Genomic DNA, 16,647 nt, shown 5'->3' on the forward strand with positions numbered 1-16,647 from the left:
GTCAAAACCTCCATCACGGCAAACTACAGCACCTTAGGGATCCACTCGGGTTGCAACAGCTACCTACTGTCAAAATGTACCCCCTACTGCTCAGCATGCTGCTTACAATACCCAATAACATTCCCTTCCTTATTTACAAGTTTCCCACTTGCCACCTCAATCCAGTAATCAAACCTACTTATCGGCCACACAAAAGACTGCTTCAGCACCTTTACAACACGGTTCTATGAATATTCAACAGCAAAGTTATTCTCGGTTTAACAACACCATCCCATTCGATTAAATCCAAAACCAGAATACTGAACAAAACAGCTGGTTTGGTCAGACCTATCAAGAACTGCAGGAAGACCCACCATTACCTAGTTTTGCCACTTTACCACCCGGAGCTCCAGAAAATAAGACCCATAATGAATCTGTGAAAATTCCAAGCAGTGAAGTTAATTCAGGAACTGTTTCAACACGTTTTAAAGGGGGTGAGGCAGAAAATTTGAAAATACTATCGAATGAACGGCAACAAAATGCGAATAAGCAAGCAGGTAACATTTCCAACCAAAACATTAGAAACTACAATATTATCTCCTCCACAAACTCAGCCAGCCGTTTCAAACACCCAGACCATAACATCATCACCTTTTCATCTGGCTGTTACAAATACTCCGTTATTGATATCACAGAATTCTAGTGGCTTTCCACAGGATCCACGTGGACTTTTTAAAACAGACTTCATAGATACGCAATCCACAGAAACCAAAGATAGATCTGAACAGCTCTACGATAACGTGGAAAATATTGAATGTGTCCAGAACCTTGAAGTGTTTCCAAATACACCTCACAATATTTTTTCTAGATGTGTACATTCAGAAGGGTTTAGATATGGCTCAGTACCTGTTTTGACTCTTCCAAAGAATGTCCCCAGCCACATTGAAGGTGGTCCAAACTTGGAAGCCCCTGATGGGGTCTCATGTCCTGTTTGATTTGATAGTGTATCTTCAAACTACAGTGATTTAAGTCTTTTCATCTCCTCCAGACCTCAGAAATTGGTATGTACCTTTATTCAGAAAGAAAGTGGGAAACATGAGAATTAAACTGCCAGCAGTTTCTTTAAACAGATTTATTCTTCCCCTTTGGGAAAAGAATCTAATGGTCAAAAAGCTTTCCACAGTAAATTATCTAAACATATAGTCCACCAAAACCTACTGGAATATTTCATGCAAGTGTAAACAGTTCTTTTGAACCTTTTTGCTCATACATTGGTGAAAAACCAGTTGGTGAAATTTGAGATGCCAACAAACATATAGCAAATACTTCTAACAATGTGCTGGCAGTTGCTCCAGGAAATTTAGAGCAGCCTCCTGATAATTTGGAAACTATTTTTTACCAGCAATACTAATGTTGAAGCTTGTAATGTAACCCAGTGGAAATGTTTTTGGTGTTCCACCTTTCCGATAACCTATTACTGGATAAAGGTCCATCATCAAGAGCTCATGGGTCACATAAAAAGTGTGAAATCCCTGCAACTACTCTGTGGGCTCAATGAGAACTGCCTAATTTTAAAGGCAATGTCCTACTGGCTCTACCAGCTCCTGCTGTTTATGTTCCTCTAAAACCACATAATGAAGTGCTACAACCTTCAGAGGAAGGCGCTTTGGATATGCAAAACAGCAGGCCTGACCCAGCACAGTTTTTGACAATGCCAGAAGAAAACACTTGTTCAGAAAATCTTGAGAACCCACCAAAAATAGATGACGAACATCCTCCATCACAGGCAAGTTCTGAATATGCCAGTCTGTTGTCTTCTCCGTCTACAGAATCATTGCAAAATCAACCTGTTTTAATTCCTCAGCCAAACAAAAACTATAATTTTGCACAACCTATTAATTTTTCTTTGTCCTTGCCAAATCAAATCAAGAACTTTAATTATGCAAAAGATCCCCCAGGTGATGATAAATCAGCTTTACCTGGTAATCATGTCATCACGCCTAAAATGCCTAATTCTCCTAATATCAACTTTCCTGCTGGCAGTGATCGATTTTCTGATCTTTTTTCCAATCAGTCTCAAAATGATATGCCATCCTCAGCCAGTCAGATTCCATTAAATTTGGTCCTAGATGGTAAAGTAGAAAGTGTAGCAGTTGAGTCCAGTTGAGTGATACAGTTTTCTGTATCAGGGTTCCATGTACCAGTGTCCCAGGCAGTGTGGTTAGCACCCATGTGGAAAAAGCAGGGGCTCTTCTTGATTTTACAGTGTCAGGTGCATCTACTAATCAAATTGCTAAAGCTCATGCTACAATCCAGAATCAACTTCCTAAAGGTGCCGTTAACTATCCAAATCAGTCAACCAATGTCCCAAATTTCCAGTCTACACCAGATATTACCAAGCCAGGTTATCAGCGGGTTACTAAAAATGTTCATGTGGAGCCTTCTGTAGAGATTTTGCAACCTGGATCAGGATCTTCCCACGAATACATGACGCCTGTTTCTCAGGCTTCACCAGGAGCTCATCCAGGACAGGTGCCTCCTGCATCTAATCCTGCAACTTTATCCTTCACAACCAGAACCTCCAGTACCAAGTGCACAGCACCCAGCAGATCTGCAGTACAGTGGTAATTCAGAGCCAGGACCTAAATCTTCAGAACATCCACTTTACCCTCCTCATTCTGTGTCAACCTCAAATTCACTAGTGAACCCCAGCCACCCTTTTGAGTATTCAGAACAGTCTAGACCACCCGCTTCATAAACTCCACAGCAAGCTGATCCTTATTACTACTCTAAAGGCTACAGTACATACCCATTAGCTTATCCACAAACATATCCACCGTGAATCCTTGCAACCCTCTACTAGGTAAAAGCTCCACTTGTGTTGCTCTTTAATGGAAAACCGTCAGAAATTTGTTCTAATAATTATCTAAGTAATTTGATTCAGCCCTGTAAGAATCCAGAATTGGTGGTGATTTTACAACATTCAGATATCATTCTTATGGAATCAACAGGGATTTTTAAACCGAAACTTGACAAATCCGAATTGGAAAATTACAATTTTTATTTATAAACATGACACAATGATGTAATGTACATAAAACAATTTCATAGCCAACATATGTAAGATAGATAAGATATGTGAAATATATGTCTCAATGTGACAGATCTTTAACACAAAAATGCTGGTCCCTCCCATCCTTTTTTTTTTTTTCTTTTCTTTTAAAGAAGCAGTCTTTTTATCTTTTCATGCCGTGATATGTGTTGAATGAACATACTATCAGGCTTTGGCACAAGAGAGTGTGTGTTATTTGAAGCCATTATTGATTAATTACCTGTAGCCTGTGGGAGCGTTTGATATAATATGTACATTTATGACATTGTGTCATCTTTTTTAATTTTTTAAAATAAACATTATATTTTAGGTCAATTTGGATTTGTGCTGTCTGTTCAAAATCCCTGTTGGTTCCATGAGAAGGATATCTGAATGTTTAGCCATACATTAGGATTAAACACATTTATTTATGTGAAGTGTTACAGACACAAATTTTTACTTGATTTTAGTGATGACTCTTACAAAAACACATTTTGGTCTTTTTTAAGCCAACATAATTCTAAAACCCATACCCAAACACAATTTCCATTTTAAATGCCAATTCCATTGCTATTGTTTATAGTGTTACCTTTTAAGGTGAAATCCTGCATTCAGCTCCAAAGGATATTTATGTTCTTCCCTATCATTTCTTTCAAATACTAAATGCTTTCTAGAAGAGTAAATGATTTATTGCCTACTTAATCAGTGTTGAATAATTCTTTGGAGCTGTTAGAACAGACGTGTGCTATGTCAATATCGGCTCTATAACAAAACTGTATGTATTCTAACTGCCATGTAAGTACAATTTACCATCATCTGTATAGGATCTACTTAATTTGTTAGAATATTAATTGCTCACTTAGTTAGATTTAATTTCTAAGAAAATTCTTGTCTAACAGAATCTGCCTTTTTGTGAGTTTTATATAACTTAACAAAACATTTCTTTAATTTCCATTGAGGGACAGAGAAATCTAAAACCTGTGTTATCTACTACCTTCAGGTCTGCTGGCAATGAAGAACTTGTGGCCAGCCCATGCTGGTAAATAAACTCTGCTATTCCAGCAGCTCTACTTTTGAAAAAAATGTTTGTTTTTGTTTTTTTTTTACCTTTAGCAAGTAATTATAATCAAGCTTTGTCCTATTGCATCAAGAGCTGGTTTTGCAATTGGAGCTTTTCATACAGCTATCAAATACAACTTATGAGCTGTATCCAGACCCCTCTGGATTGTATATGAAAGTGTGGGCACAGTCCAGAAGTACTTTCAGGTGCTGAACTCCAGTGTTGAGTGGTGCTGAGCTCCAGTGTTCTCCCCTAATTCACATTCACTCCTGCATAGAGGTTATGGTTGTTTTTCTACCATCCTGCATGGGAACTGTTTGCTAGATCTCATAATTATCTGGTGTACCATATACCTGTAGTTGGGTTGAATCTGTAGGTCACCCCTTCTGGATGATCTTATGGCTCTATTCTATTCATTGAAGGTATTGGATCCCTGTGATCTTGTGAAGCTTGTTGGCAGTTAAAGGGTTTCCTTGTGCTGGCTGCAAGTTTTTTTTTGTTGCAAGTGTCTAATCCACCACATTAACCGACAGTGTTTAATCCCTGTTTACCTCAATGGACTTAAAGAAAAGCATTTTAGTGGTATCTTACAAATCTTCTTTTATATAATGCCTCTTGCCCATAAGATGTGGAATGTTTTTCTTGCAGGACTCCTATGGAACTTATGACCCTGCTTACAGACAGTATGCTAATAGGGGATTTGTCAACCCTGTAAAGTATCCATACGAAGAACCAGAGCAACCTAGCTCAAGGTCTAGCCACTGCTCAGAAGTCTTTCTTTCTTTGCAGTCCATAACTCTGATCTTCCTTGATCCCTTAAATATCACTGTCATGTTATAGATGGCATTGAATAATCTCAAAGCAACGCTTCAGGGTAGATTTACAGAAGCTGTTGTTACTGACCTGAGAGAAGCATGTGTATAGTTGGAGCCCTAAAGCACATTCTTGCTTTGACTCGGTAACAAAGGAGAAAGTTAGACATTTTTCTCTAGGAAACTGGTATTTACAGAAGGTATCCCTGCACAGCAGCCTCAGAAAGCCCTCAGAAGTACGTGTACATTTCCAGAAAAAAGACAAGCACGCCTTACAAGTCATTTTAAAATACTGTGCTGTGTGGGGATTGCTTGCATTCTGAAAGAAAGTGATGACTAACTTTTTGTCTTGATCCATTTAAAAAATATATGTATTTCCTAAAGTATTACAGGGTCGCATGCCCTATGTTTTTTTTTTCCTTGGGGACAGAAATGAAGAAAAGTACCTGCTATAAAGCTTTATAATAGTATATATTGAGTTTTGGTTGTTGCCATTGTTTGTGTTAAATTCACCAGCGTATTAATTCAGCTCAAAATTCAAAGATGGCTAATATAAAAAAAAATCTCTCATTTGGGGTCTCTTATAGATGACTATTGGGTACTTCAATATTTTGACAGACGCTAACAAATGATATATCTGTAGTTCCTTATTCATTTTCTAAAATAAAATTTATACTACAGAGAATCTGCTTGTTGCATTGTTTAGTACTAGGACATGGCAGTTGTGACCTCCTACAGCTTGATCTGTTTACTAGTGTTGCCACTATATAGTGACTTTTTGTTTCTGAGCACCAGTGATGAGATTCTAAGAAATGCTCTGTCATTGCGTTTTGGCCATTACTGACTGATTACACTGGTGAACAAACATTTTCTTGCCAAACAGGTTAAAGTCATTTTAGGTTATGTTTGATGTGCAGATTCCAAATATGGTATTGGTTTTGCTAGATTGGCTCTAGTTTTTGAAATAATAACCTCATGAAAAACTAATGAAACATATAAATTAAGCAAAATTAAATTAGATATGTCTACGTATACAAAATTTAATTTTTGAAATAATGTCAATATATTCTATATTCAGTATATTTACAGAACTAATCACAAAGTCATAGAAAATCTCAGTTTGTATGATTTCCTTTTATGCTGATGATCAGGACAATCACGTTGAAGGCTCCAGCGGTAGTCTGCTATCGTGTCTATCCCATCTGCCCCGATACCTTTCTTCCATCACCTTTACAGTTAGGTCCATAAATATTTGGACAGACACAACCTTTTTCTAATTTTGGTTCTATACATTACCACAATTAACTTAAATGAAACAACTCAGATGCAGTTGAACTGCAGACTTTCAGCTTTAATTCAGTGGGTTGAACAAAAAGACTTTTTTTTTTTTTAATACTTTCACTTCCACTTCATTTCAAGGGCTCAAAAGTAATTGGACAAATTAAAAAGCTGAAAATAAAATGTTCATTTCTAATACTAGGTTGAAAACCCTTTGCTGGCAATGACAGCCTGTAGTCTTGAACTCATGGACATCACCAGATGCTGGGTTTCCTACTTTTTAATGCTCTGCCAGGCCTTTACTGCAGCGGCATTCAGTTGCTGTTTGTGGGGCTTTCTGTCAGAAGTCTTTAACAAGTGAAATGCATGCTCAATTGTGTTCAGATCAGGTGACTGACTTGGCTATTCAAGAATATTCCACTTCTTTGCTTTAAAAAACTCCTGGGTTGCTTTGGCTGTATGCTTTGGGTCATTGTCCATCTGTATTATGAAACACCTGCCAATCAATGTGACTCCATTTAGCTGGATTTGAGCAGACAGTATATCTCTGAACACCTCAGAATTAATTCAGCTGCTTCTGTGTCACATCATGGATAAACACTAGTGTCCCAGTGCCACTGGCAGCCATGCACGCCCAAGCCATCACACTGCCTCCGCCATGTTTTACAGATGATGTGATATGCTTTGCATCATGAGCTGTTCCAGGCCTTCCCCATACTTTTTTTTTTCCCATCATTCTGGTAAAGGTTGATCTTGGTTTCATCTGTCCAAAGAATGTTTTTCCAGAACTGTGCTGGCTTTTTTAGATGTTTTTTTTAGCAAAGTCTAATCTAGCCTTTCTATTCTTGTGGCTTGCACCTTGCAGTGCACCCTCTCCATTTACTTTCATGCAGTCTTCTCTTTTAGGTAGACTTGGATATCGATACGCCTACTTCCTGGAGAGTGTTGTTCACTTGGTTGGCTGTTGTTAAGGCGTTTCTCTTCAGCATGGAAATGATTCTGCGATCATCCACCACTGTTGTCTTCCATGGACGTCCAGGTCTTTTGGCGTTGCTGAGTTCACCAGTGCTTTGTTTCCTTCTCATGATGTACCAAACTGTAGATTTTGCCACTCTTAATATTGTAGCAATTTCTCTGATGGGTTTTTTCTGTTTTTGCAGCTTAAGAATGGTTTGTTTTACCTGCATGGAGAGCTCCTTTGACCGCATGTTGTCTGTTCACAGCAAAATCTTCCATCATCCACTACTGTTGTCCTCCTTGGACGTCCAGGTCTTTTGGCATTGCTGAGTTCACCATTGCTTTGTTTCTTTCTCATGGTGTACCAAACTGTAGATTTTGCCACTCCTAATATTGTAGTAATTTTTCAGATGTTTTTTTTCTGGTTTTGCAGCTTAAAGATGGTTTGTTTCACCTGCATGGAGAGCTCCTGTGACCGCATGTTGTCCGTTCACAGCAAAATCTTCCACATACAAGCCCCCCCCCTCCTCCTCAAAACAACTCCAGGCCTTTTATCTGCTTAATTAATAATGACATAACGAAGGAATTGCCCACACCAGCTGATGAAAAAGGCCTTTGAGTCAATTGTCCAATTACTTTTGAGCCCCTGAAATGAAGTGATTGAAAAAAAAAAAAAAAGCTTTAGTTCCTTACATTTTTATGTAATCTTTTTGTTCAACCCACTGAATAAAACTGAAAGTCTGCAGTTCAACTGCATCTGAGTTGTTTCATTTAAGTTAATTGTGGTAATGTACAGAACCAAAATTAGAAAAAAGTTGTCTCTGTCCAAATATTCATGGACCTAACTGTCCTAACTACATCTTGATGGAACCTCCCCCTTGTTCCTCACTGAAATCGCCAAGGTTTTCTGGAAATTTTTTCAAATGGCTATGGAGGTAGTGAACCTTTATGCTCATTGTAGCACCCCAATTTTAAAAGTTTAAAAGCAAGTTTTGTACCAGTTCTTCATAATTTTGTGCTTTATTGTTACCCAAGAAGTTCTTGACAACCATGACATAACTGTGCCAGGCAGAAGCTTCAGTATCAGTCATGTAATTTGTGAAATTAGAATCATTTATCAGTTTCCGAATCTGGGGTCCATCAAAGATTTCTGCTTTTTTATTTCAGTACTCAATCCAGAGAAGAATCTACAAATGTATTTGAAGCAATCACCTTCCTTGTTCAGAGCTCTAACAAAATTGCTTCATTGATCCCAACTTTGTGTAGTGAAGGGAGAAATATTTTTTTTCTTTGTCAACCATTGACTCTTTAATTATGTTCGCTGCACCTTTTTTCATGTTTTCCCTTGGAGGCCATGTCAATTTTTTTCCAGTGATCCTGCTTTGCTCTACTATCCCACAAGCAGATGAAACATGGGTACTTTGAGGATCCATTTTCTGTCCAAGTAGGAAGTTCACCATTTTTAAATAAACACATATGGACCATTGGTGTTCATGATAGCAAAGCTTTGGTAGGACCATTTGGATATTTTCATATTCTTCTTTAAGTTTTGTTGAGTGACCAATTGGAATTGATGCATAGCAGTTGCCATTATGCATTAAAACAGATTTCAAACTTCAAATGGAACTGTCTATGAAAAGCCGCCAGTCTTCTGCTCAGTATTCTGGTCCTCCCATATGGGCTATAGTGTTACCTCTCTTGTCCTATAAACCCTTATTTTAACTTCCGGTCTCAGACAGTTCTTTTCTTTTAGCCTGGATGCTAAAAGTTCAGATGCTTGTTTTGACAGTCTTAAGTCACATATTAAATCATTGAGCTCTTCTTGGGAGAACTGCTGGTTTGATGAAACACTTCCTTCATTTTCACTTCCACTGCTAACTCCTGGATTACACTCACTGTATATTCTCCATGTCGGATACAGGAATATCAGGGAGTGTACTACTAAACACTGGTATGGGAACATCAGCACCATGCGGCACAGGTCGTCTTGCGGATTCCAAATCGGGGTACTACCACTTGTTTTTCTTCAACGTTTGAAACCTTTTACATTCACAGCACAAAAATAACAATCATTATGATGATTTTTGGGTTCTCGCCATACCATAGGTACACCAAATTTCAGGTTTCCATTTTTCCACTGATGTAGACATTCTATACAAGTTTTGCATACCATATGGGAAGCCTAATACATATCTTGGTCCCCCAGTTTAATACCAAAATATGCAAGATATGCTTGCTTCACAAATTCTGTAATGTTTCTTCTCCATTTGTGCTGAGAATATTCACCACAAATGTAGCTCAATACAATAGGGTCATTTAAACAAGTTCTTCTTGAAGAACTTATATTTCTGTAAAAAAAGAAAATGTATGAATAAAAAGGCAAATGAAAGTTTCATGAAAATGCTCCATTCAATATATAAAATGCAAAACATCAGTGTAAATAAAGATTGAAAATATGATACAATCATTTACCCCGAACCAGGTTCGGTGTAGCTAAAAATAGAAACACGCGTTACAGTGCAATCCGATTGTCATACAACATTGTATGACAATCGGATTGCAACTAAAAAAAAATACTTGCCTTGTCCCCCAGCTCCTCCGGAGACGTGTTTTCTCTTCAGTCTTCACCCGGCGTGTGCAGTGACGATCTCCGGGGCTTCCCGGTGACGTCGGTGCAGGCGGGAGGCGGGGCGGGAAATTCAAATCACTTTATATTGAACTCAATACAAAGTCCAATACAAAGAAATCTTTATATAATATATATATATATATATATATATATATATATATATATATAATATAAACTACTGTACAGTTAGTTACATTACATTATACACTATTTTTTTTTTTAAAGATTTTTTTTAAAGTTTATTATTAAATTTATTAAATTTTGGACATTTCATTTCGGTGAGTCATGCCTAAGAATTATAGCCTACAATCTACAATAAATTTCCATGCAAAAAATGTAACGCTTTTTGCATGGAAGTACAGAAAGAATTAGAATACTCGGCGTTCGCGTATGCGTCCCTCGACGATTCCTGATGATGTCAGTGCATACGCCCGTCGATGGGGGTCGTAGCGGGAAATTCAAAAATTTTGTATTGGATTCAATACAAAGTCCTGTATCCAATCCAATCCAAAATAATACAAAATATATTTATGTGGTTTAATCTATAGTTATGTGACGTTAGACTCTTTAAAATTTACCACACTAGGGAGGTGTTTTAGAAAAATATATTACTATACACTATACCGAATTATTGCACTTTCAGTATTTTATATTTATTTATGCATTCTTGTTTAAGCTGATTTGTGTTTTTTATTTAATTTTAATAACAAAGTTTTTTTTTTTTTACATGATTGTGTATTTCAAACTTTATTATATTCATGATATCTACTAGACCCTTGTTCGGACATATTTCTGTAAGTTACAGGTCTACAAATAAAATAAAAAATTCATGAAAAACGGTGTACTGCTTTTGGTACAGAAATCCAGACATCAGTGAAACGCCCAATGATCAACAGATGATCAACAGATGGCAAAAAAGATCATTAGTGTTAGTGATAACTGACCTGAGGGGCACAAATTGTTTTAGGAACCCCTAGCAACCTCTGGAGGATCTGGAGGAACCCTGGTTGAGAGCCACTGTAAAGTATTCCTCTTTGCTTCCCCCTAGCTGCTTCATAATGGGTTTTGTAGTAGGCTTGGGGCAAATAAGTTAACCAGCACAAAAAGCCATTTTAATGCTCCCTGTGGAGGAGAAGACTGTGACATGCAAGGTGTAACAAGAAATAGAAAGTTTATCATATTGGTACAGGTATCACATTTATGATAACTGTTGGTAGTAGGACCCTCTCTACGTTGGTGGTTTTGATGATATTGATGCGCGTAGGGATCTCGTGTACGGGATCAGTGTGTATAGTTGCCGGAGCAGCTTCAGCTCTCATTCACAGCAGGTGTGCTACCTAATTTTTTTTTCCTCTTGATTATAGTTGTTTTATATAACACTGTGTACATTGTAAATGTCCAACATTTCTCTAGAGCCAGGTTTACAAAAATGATCAGGATCTGGTAGCGAATGTGTATGACACCTGCCAGATTGCTAACCTTGCCCTTGGAGACTATTCCTACAGCATGTATCCAAATGAATACAGTACGCAGCAACAGCTGGACAGCTTACAGTATGGGTATACAAGTGGCTCAGAATGGCAGTCCGTGGAACAAGGTATTCTTTTTACATTTCAAACACTCCTTGCCCCATGCTAAGGTGTAACACCTATTTTTTAGATTTAGTGGATTGAAAGATTAGAGCCTTGGTTTTTGTTTTTATTGCTACCTGGGGCATTGTTGGAGAGCTAGCGTCACATTAACTATCATAGTTGGTGTTTTTACCAAACAAAAGTAAAAGAATATATGCAGCCAAGACCGCAGTGGGGAAAAAAATGTGAAAAAAAGTTTTTTCCTCATTGTTTATGCAGATTGTAAAACGTGGGAAAATCTGCCAGGGCTTTAAATAGTAGTAAAAACCCAACAAGGCTACTAATCCAATATTTTAAAAAAATGAAATTTGCAAGACATACAGCATACCTCTGTTTAAATTATGTTGTTATGCTGAAGTCCTGTGTTTAAAAATTCTTTTTTCCAGTTCCCCCAGAGAAGTTTGGCAGCCCCTATGTTTGTGCTAGGTTTGGCCCTGCTGGTCACCTAATTAAAGTGCTTCCCAACCTCCCTTCAAATGGACAGCCCACACATGTAGAAATCCATATTCTGGTGGTAAAGAGTCTATATTAGTTTATTTTGTGAGCTTTTACTAGGCTTAAGCAATACTAAAAAAAGTTTGTGTTTTTTATTTTGTTTAATAACTTTTTCCATTTTTTGAATTGCTGTTCCCACTTTTTTTCCCAGAATATCTTGCAGAGCTGGCCTGAGCATGGGCAGATGAGAATATTCCCTGGTCCTTAGGTCAAATAGGTTTTTTGTTTGTGTGTTTTCCTTACAGCTGTAGAGAAAAATAAATCTCTAACTGTAGTGTTCATGCTCAAAACCTATAGGATTTATTTAGTAGTTCATTGGTGGACACTGTAGACCACTATATACAGTATATGCCATACCACTGTGAGGATACACACTAAAGTGCTGTACACACACCTGATCATTGATGCTGAAAAACGTTTCTAACAGTAGAATGCACTGTAAAGACAGTTCTGTTTAGTGGGGGTGGGGCTTGGCTCTTCCACTGGGCTTTAGCTTTCTGCACAGCCAGCCCCATCATGTTGCAACGGTCTTCATACTTGTCTGTCTTCCATTGATGTGAAGGCGGGGGTTTAAAGCTTTCTCTATGCAATGTTTTCCCTACAAAATGTTACAGCTGTGTGGGGTAGGGAAATGTGTGAATAGAGTTGGGCTGTAATATGTATGGTAAGCTTAGGATCTACCAGCAACTATGTAGCATAAGGGTCTTGCCTGACTTGGATATAGTTTGAATTGGTGGTTTGGATGGGTCCTTATACAAATATGTGTATAGGCTAAAAAAAGTCTGTTACTTCTGTCTGGTTATTAATTGGCATATGTTTCTGTTAGAAGTGGTAATTGGTAAAACACAAAAAGGCAAAAATGAAAGCTGGAAAACTAGGCATATACTTGTTATATCTTCACATTTTTAAAGTTACTATGCCATTGTGGTGGTCAAAACGTGGGTGTGGTAAGACACTGCAGATTTTGTGCTCCCAGTTGTTTATATAGCCATAATCACAGGTAACTATATTATCCAGTAACTATATTGACTCTTATTGTGTCAGTGTTCTACCTACCCCTACCTACTTTGTTCCATCTTTCCAATACCTTGCTTGTTAGCATGTACAATTTTTCCCTCTTTTTGTATTATGCCCCAACTGTCCAGTGTGGTGTATTTTGGTCCAACTTCCTAGTGTTCCCATGTTTTGATAAGTGTAATTCCTTGTAGTGTATTAAATGTAGTGTAACAAGTTAGGCTTAGTTCACAGTTAAGTGCTGGCCACCTGGGATTGTTACCAGACGGTAAGTACTGAACACCTGGGATTGTTACCAGGCGGTAAGTGCTGGCCACCTGGGATTGTTACCAGGAGGTAAGTGCTGGCCACCTGGGATTGTTACCAGGCGGTAAGTGCTGGGCTTTTTCAGGCCTAGCAGTTTTTCAAGCAGCAGTGGTTCCTGGTGAGAGAAAAGTGAGGGTTAAACGGAGCAAATGCAACCTTACTGCCAGTGTGATTTCAGCCCAAGTGGCAGCAAGGTCCTTTTACCGCCCTGTTAGCTACTCCAACGCAATCGGAGCTTTGGATCTGACCACATGGCACCCGGTGGCCATCTTGGAATCCAGATTGCAGCTTGCGGTCGCTGCCTAATCACAGCCTCCAGCCATCCTCTTACCCCCTGCTCTACACTCCCGAGTGCAGTGTGGGCTATCTGTTTGGATCCCTCTACATTTCCCCAGCTAATCTAGGAGGCTTTTTGAGTAAGTCCATTCTTTTTCTGCCTACAAAAAAATTGCTGGATCACTGCTACATATACCATCTTGTTGGGTACACTAATACTGTGGATACCTACAAGGCACTACACCTACCTTTTGAGATCAAGGTTTCAATATATTATTATTATACAGTATTTATATAGCGCCATCATATTTTGTAGTGCTGTAGGTCTATAGTCTGGTTACTAGCTGTCCCTCAAAGGGGCTCACAAACTAATGTCCCTACTTCAGTTATATGTCTTCAATACAGTCTACATTAATTTTTTTTTTGGGGTAGCTAATTAACCTAACTGCATGTTTTTGGAATGTGGGAGGAAACTGGAATACCCAGAGGAAACACACGCAAACACGGGGAGAACCTGCAAACTCCATGCAGATAGTGTCCTGGCTGAGATTTGAACGTAAGACCTAGCGCTGCAAAGGTCAGAGCGCTTCTGAGCTACCGTGATGGATTATCTACTTGCCTCAGGATCTGTGCAAAATTTCACCTAATTGCTTTTTGTTACTGAATGGGACAACCCCCTATTGTGCCGATTTAAAAATGGAGAAATACATTTTGACAAAAAATTGATTCATTACAACTCACTATTGAAAAAGCTATCTAATATCCATCTATCTAATATACCCTCTAACACGGCGTGGATCGTTGAACTGGAACAACGCTTTAGTGATCTAGAGGACCAACTTATTGAAACGCAATGCAAACTAAATCTACTGTGCAACTAACTTGCATTCATGGAGGAAAAAGTAGAAGACTTGGAGAACCGCATCAGACACTCAAATTTATGTTTCATTGGCATACCTGAGGAATATAGAGGCCAAGTTTTACAAAAATTCCTATCCATGGACCTCATGCAAAATCTCAACCTCCCCCCCTCCTTACTGCTTAAGCATTTGGGAGAGTACATAGAATTGGCCCTTAACGTGTATCTACTAGTCAAAGACGAGACCGGTCATTGTCCATCCTGTGGAAAAATAGCAAAGATTTGGTACTTGGAGCTTACCACAGTCAGAGGGGAGGATGAGAGTTGGCAAGGTGAGAATTCTCATTTTCCAGATTTCTCTGCTGCAGTTGCGCAGAAAAGAAAATTATTGGTTCCTGCTTGTCGCCACCTAGTAGAATTTGGGGGGCACAGTCCAACTGGCAAACTGTGTGTATCATGGGCAGGAGAAACTAAAATATTCGATGACCTAAATCAGGCTTTGGGCTTTTTGCAACAGGAGTACCAGATTCCCCCGCCATGAGTATTAATGGTTTCAAAAGTGACGCCTACCCTAAATGGTCATGATGCTTATGGAAAATTTGCTTGGTATTTTCCAAGTTGATGGAGCACCTACTTGATAACAGTTTGACTGTTCTTGACAATTTGCAATTTAATATTCTGTACACAGAGTTTTTGATGGTTATTTGGTTTTTATTTGCACTGATAATATTGATATTCAAAGGTTTCTTACATTTATTCCTTTGCCCTCTGACCGGGATACAACGGCAGAGGGCCTTCAGTGAGAAGTTAATCCATTGGATTATAGGGCAGTGAGGTTTCATGTATTTGGGATTGAGTTCCTTTTTCTTGACTTGGGGCAATGTTTGATAATACTGGTTTGTGTTGTTGGAGTCATATTGTTCGGGGCATACCCGCAGCTTGCTAGGACTACGGCCCACCCAAATAGCTAGGGACTTGCACTTAGGACTCTAGGACTTGCTGTCCTAGAATGTGGCAGTGCTTAACAGTCCTCAAAAGCGGGAAAAAAAGTGCTGACACACCTGAAGCGTAAATTACCTGACATAGTTTTCCTGCAGTAAACGCACTGGAAAACAGGTGACGGAGCTACTTTACAGGATTCCTGGATTGGGGAGGTTTTTGCAACCACCTACAAAACCAAGAAAAGAGAGGTGGCTATATTAAGTAAAAATTTGCCTCAGTGGAGTTAGATGAGGAAAGCAGATATGCTGTTGTGGTCTTGGATTTGATAGGTATTTCTCAATTCTCACTGGCAATTCCTCACTTTTTTACACCAAACTACTTCAGAAAACTCTGGGAGGACGTTACCCCAATTTAATTCTGGCGGAAGACATTTAATGCCACCCTAGATCCAACAAGAGATTGTTCATCTACATCCAATAGGACAGAGGACACACCCCTCAGGGAATTTAGCAATTTGATATCTCAGACCTCCCTGGTGGATCCATGGCGACTTCTTAATCCTACATAGAGGAACATTACATGCTATTCCAAGGCACATACTTCCTTTTCTAGGACTGATCTCATTTTTGTGGAGGAGTCCCTCTTTTCCCAGGTATCACAAGAATTTTCCTTGTCAGATCATGGCCCAGTCTGGCTGACCTTGGCACTCTTTAAACCATTCCATAGTGCTCAGGTCTGGAGATTCCCAAGGCATATGGCACAGTCGCCAGAGTGTTTTTAAACGTTAGACGTCTATACGTTACCTTGGAACACTGGTATACCCCGATATCGTTATGGCGGACTACAAAAACTGTACTGAGGGGCCATATTATAAAATACTCTGCCCGCAAGCGTAAGGAATACAGATCCCAATACGCAGAATTGCAGGAAAAAGCAATTAAGGCATGCAGGGATTAATTGGCACAAAGAATTGAAGTCCTAAAACAATCCTGCCAATCCGCAGTCTAATGTCTTAATGCACATGTGGCCACCAAAGTGGAGATCAACACCCACTTTTTGAAACAAAAATTCTATAGATGGGGCATTTAAGTGGGATCGCTGGTAGCGAAACTCACAAAGCCTCCCCTCTCTAAAAGAATTATTCATATGGTTAAAGACCCCCAGTCTGCGGCCTTACGCACTGCCCAAGATAAAATTAACCGAGTATTTGAAGATTTTTTTTATAAACGGTTGTACACTGCCCAGCCTTTAAACCTGGAACTTCTGGGTGAACTCTTACATAAAGCCAGGTTATCTAAATTGTCTTCAGAGCATAGGG

General features: G+C 38.9%; 2 pseudogenes; both read left to right on the plus strand.

Moving 5' to 3' along the window:
- Positions 1-1,324: 1,324 nt before the first annotated feature.
- On the plus strand, positions 1,325-2,146 carry LOC140342789 (protein transport protein Sec16A-like; annotated as a pseudogene).
- Positions 2,147-2,466: 320 nt separating this feature from the next.
- On the plus strand, positions 2,467-12,149 carry LOC140342790 (protein transport protein Sec16A-like; annotated as a pseudogene).
- Positions 12,150-16,647: the final 4,498 nt, after the last annotated feature.

The sequence above is a fragment of the Pyxicephalus adspersus genome, chromosome W (genome assembly GCF_032062135.1).
Source record: "Pyxicephalus adspersus chromosome W, UCB_Pads_2.0, whole genome shotgun sequence".
NCBI classification, from domain to species: domain Eukaryota; kingdom Metazoa; phylum Chordata; class Amphibia; order Anura; family Pyxicephalidae; genus Pyxicephalus; species Pyxicephalus adspersus.